We start from the raw sequence: 4,982 nt of genomic DNA, 5'->3' as shown, positions 1-4,982 counted from the left end.
ATCAACATAAATTGACACAAACTATGATAATTTCTTTAAAAAATAAAATCTTAAAATTGTTAATATGAACACACTAAACATTCCTCTATGAAACATCTCCTTAAGTATATCATATTTTGTTGCTTTCATTTTTATGATTGCTCGGGTACTCACGATTTGCTCCAGAAAATTCGAGTACAAATATTCACGACGCCCAAGATCGCTGGTTTGCGATCTTTATAAATATAGTAGAGTGTAGGAAAATATAATCTGGGGACGATGTATTTTTGCTCTGAAATGCAGATTAATGTAGGATTTTAGGTTTACAAACTAAAACAAAGCCGAAAGAGCTGCGGGACCGTCACCGGAAGTATATAAATCTTCGTGCAGGTGAGGCTTCCGGTTTTCAAAATAAGACTAGCGAGAGCTTTTTCCGTTCAGAAACTGAGACTGAAGTTACGCTCACTGACGTAACTTCTGAAAACATTACTTTGCTTTAACACTGGAGCTAAAACTTTATTTTGGTTATGGTGACTCTTCAACAGTTGATGCAATTAATGTAACTCTAGCTTATTCTGAAGGGGAGAAACGCAGCTTCGCGCTGCTGAGAGGCGGATGTGATCAACATGAATCTGCTGATTCTGCCGCGAAAAGAAAAAAAACGACGGCTCTGCACCAATATATAACAGATAGAACATAAAATGTGAAGAACTTTGAGCATAGAAAACAGTGGAGAGAATTTTCAGGTTTTGTTGTTAAATGATCAAAACAAGAATGATTGTTATGTAATTTATATTACTGATGAACTTAAACAGAAGGTTGACAAAAAATATAATAAAATGACAAACATTTCTTTGTATCTAAAACTTTGTTTTTTATCAGTTTTGTTGATTCTGAAATTATAGTGATTTAACACAAATATTAAAATTTTCATAATCCAGTAAAAAGACAGAAAGAAACAAACATTATATTAAAAAGTAAGAATCGTGGTTTGATTCGTGAATCGTTGAACTTAATTCGTGAATCGAATGGCCATCTTAGCAACGGAAACGCTAGCTTAGCGCTATATTAGCACTTCCTAAGGTCGTCATCACTTTCTGACAATCGAGGAGTGGCTACTGTGGCTCCACCCCAAGCGTTCCATTCTATTCTACAACGGATGGTAGCCCTACGATAAATGGGTCGGTACTGTTTAACGGGTCAATTTTACAATAGAAAGACTCACAATACCAGACCTTATTGGTCCATATCGTGACAGTCGTGACACTGACTCCCTACACAACGGACCAATGAAAATCAGGCATAACTCAACCACTTATCTCATGCCTCCTAATTGAATGCACTTCTACTCAGGAGTCTTGAACATTGATTTGCCGGTTTCATGTCAAACAACATTTTTCTCTTTGTCAAAGGAACATCAATCAAGGCACAGAGAAATTTCAAGTTCCGGTAACCTTGAGAAGATTGCTATGACCTGTGAACACACGTTCACTGTCAGACTCTGCTGTGCGGTGATCTCGCTGCCCCTCAGGTGTAACGCTGGACTGGATCACATCAGGATCAACAATATCTGGAATATATTCAATGTGAAGTAAACAAAACAAGCCTTCTATCAAAAGAGTTACCTGTTAAAATGTTGTTTATTATCACAAATGAAACTACTGACTAATATCTTGACAAATATGTCGAAACACGACGTTTTTGCATTCATTTCCAGTCTAGAGAGCATTTCCTCCACTTATTGTTGGGTTTTGTTCTCTACCGGCTCCTGAGAGCAATTACATGGCTCCTTAGCTTGCTAGCTGTAAGATGTCAGCGCCGTGTTCGACCAGGAACTTGTTGCACTGAGCACTGAGTGCACAGCAGGCTTTGCAACACTAAAGTTTCTTGCTGTAAAGGGGCTCCCTGCTGAAGCTGGAAAATAGGCTGTTGAGAACAGAGCAAAGTGCTCTTTCAGCTGATGGGAAACGCAAAGCCAGGAACACCTCTCCGTTGGTTTCTAAGACAATCCCTGGCAGGTTCCTTTCAGAAAAGTGTCACTTTCTTTAAGCTTACACAAAAAGCTATTCATTTATTAAGAGACATTTTAATATGGTTGCAAATCATGTAATTTAATTATTTCTTTAAGATGTCGCACGGTTTTTATTTTTGATTTAAATGACATATTTATTAAGTTTTGGTTTTACAACAACTTGGGATTTGTCTTAAAATTAGACCAGTCATGCAATTATTATTATTATTTTTGTTCATGTGCATGAACTGTAATTAAGTAATTACATTCCAACCTCTGCTTTTGCACTAACAAGGGGGATTCTTTTTAACGTCAAACAATAAAGAAAAAACAAAAACAAAAACATGCAGTCCACATTGCTGAAATTTAACACATAAGGAAATCCTTTCCAAAAAACATTAACCACAAACGCCTTATTAATACCATGTATATGTGTTGACATACCTTATTCTGAAGTTTAATGTCCCAAGCATCATCTCTCCAAATAGAAACATTCATGCAAGTGAAACTGTTTTTTTGTATATTTGAGACTATACAGATTAAAAATGAGATTAACACGGTAAAAAAAGGATCATAATAACACACAAATTTAATTAACGCGATAGTTTGACACCTCCATAAAGATGGTAAAATGTAAAAAAAAATAAAATGAAAAAAAGATTATCCCCATTCAAGAATTTTGTCCCCTAAAATAACTTTGACCATGATAATGGTCAAAAAGTTGGTCGGCTGGAACAATGGGTGAGGATTTTTAGGGGGAAGCTCCACACCTTACAGACACGTCTTTCTGTGTCAAACCGGGCCTTCACTCATCCAAGTGTGTAAGGGTGTCCCCCAGGGGTCGGTTCTGGGCTCTTTTCTATTTTCTTTTTATTTGCTCCCATTGGAATTGTTGTTTCGAAGGTGGATTTCCATCTATGCTGATGATTGTCAGATGTATGTCTCTATATGCAATGGACCAGACCGCACCATTAGAACAATAATCGACGGCCTAGCTGAAGTCAAGCTGAGAATGTCGGCAGACTTTCTTGGGTTCAATGAAAACAAAACATTGGTAATTGTGTTTACCCCTACTGGTGGAAAGGATCGTGATATTGATCTCCTCTCCCCTTTTGAGCAGTCTGTGGTCACAATGTTAAACTTGATGCTGCTCTGAATCTCAACCTTTTTTCAGATGCAAGGTCTAGCTAGGATTAAGTCTTTTATTTCAACCTTGAACTAGTCGCCCATGCCTTTGTGCTGTCCAGACTCAATTATTGCAGCTCTTTATATGCTGGGTTACCTAAGGCTTCAACAGCCAGGCTGCAGATGGTCCACAATGCAGACGCAAGATTTGTTTGTGGGACAAAAAGGTTTGACACATAACCCCGATCTTGGCCTTTTTGAAGTGCTTGCCAGTGCAATACTTAATTTTAATTAAAAAAAATCGTGTTTTTACTTTTAAGTCATTGGCAGGGATGACACTTTTAGCATCAGCGTAGAAGTTTTATTCCTATTTTATGTTGTTTTTTTTTAATTGTTTTACTTGTTTTTTATTTTATGTTTTACTATTGCACAATCCTCTGTTTGTTTTCCTTGTGTACAGCACTTTGGGCCTCCTTGACTGGTGGTAGAAGGAGACTTAACCAAGAGATCGACCAGTGCTAAACTAGACATAAGACGCTGTTCAGCCAAAGATTAGCCAGCGTTAAAACGGTGTTTAGCCAGATTTTCACCAGAAATGAGCAAACTTTTTTGTTCCAGAGATCAGGAACTGTTTAACCAGACTTTAGTCAGAGATTAGCTAGATTTAAGACAGTGTTTTGCCAGATTTTGCTAGAGATAAGCAAGACTTCAGCCAGTGATAAACCAGACACAGGCCACTGTTCAGCCAGATTTTGGTCAGAGATTACCCAGATTTAAACCACTGTTCAGCCAGATTTTCACCAGAAATGAGCAAACTATTTTGTTCCAGAGATCAGGTACTGTTTAACCAGACTTTAGTCAGAGATTACCCAGATTTAAACCATTGTTCAGACAGATTTTGGTCAGAGATTACCCAGATTTAAACCACTGTTTAACCAGATTTTGGTCAGAGATTACCCAGATTTAAACCACTGTTTAACCAGATTTTGGTCAGAGATTACCCAGATTTAAACCACATTTCACCCAGATTTTCACCAGAAGTGAGCAAGCCTTTTTTCCAGAGATCAGCCACTGCTCAGCCAGACTTTAGTCAGGGATTAGCTAGATTTAAGACAGTGTTTAGCCAGATATTTGCTAGAAATAACCAACTTTTCAGCCAGAGATCAGCCTCACTCAGGCCAGTGTTCAGCCAAATTCCAGCCAGTACTCAACCAGTTGTTCATTAGACTTTGACCAAAGATAAGTCAGACAATCAGCCGGTGTTCAGACGAAGTTTAACCAATATCGAGTCAGAATTCACCCACAGTCCAATCAGCAACGCAGAAGCGACTCCCTGGATCATTTCCAGCAAAGGTTCAGTGAGGACAAAAAAGTTTACAGAGAGCTAATTTGAATGTAACAAATGAAGTGAAACTGTCAAGAAACAATAACAAGCAAGGTGAAAACACACACGGTGTTTATCTCTTCCTTCTTCACGGTCATTTGACAAACTTTTCATGCAGCTGTGTAGGTGGTTGCCTGCGGGGGGACTTGATGTAATTGTGTGGTGATCAGGTCCAACCCCTTTCACCTACTCATCCACTAATTGGGCTGTTTTCTTGCTGAGAGGGTCAGAGCTTAGACCAGAGAGAATGCCCTGTAGCTCCCACTGAAGAAGAAATTACTGAAAGAATTTCATATACAAGCTTTTTTCGAAGAAAAAGACGTCGAGAGGGAAAGGAAGAGGTGATGGAAATAACTAATTGAAAGAATTTATTCAACCTTTCCTGTTGCGGCTTCTTGTGTGAATAGGGGAAGCACTCAGCACGACAATTTCCAGTCATCACGGCAAGTCAAAGCAAGCTTCAAATGGCTTTCACAGTTGGAA

The sequence above is a fragment of the Oryzias melastigma genome, linkage group LG20, assembly GCF_002922805.2.
Source record: "Oryzias melastigma strain HK-1 linkage group LG20, ASM292280v2, whole genome shotgun sequence".
NCBI classification, from domain to species: domain Eukaryota; kingdom Metazoa; phylum Chordata; class Actinopteri; order Beloniformes; family Adrianichthyidae; genus Oryzias; species Oryzias melastigma.
This window is presented reverse-complemented; position numbering follows the sequence as displayed.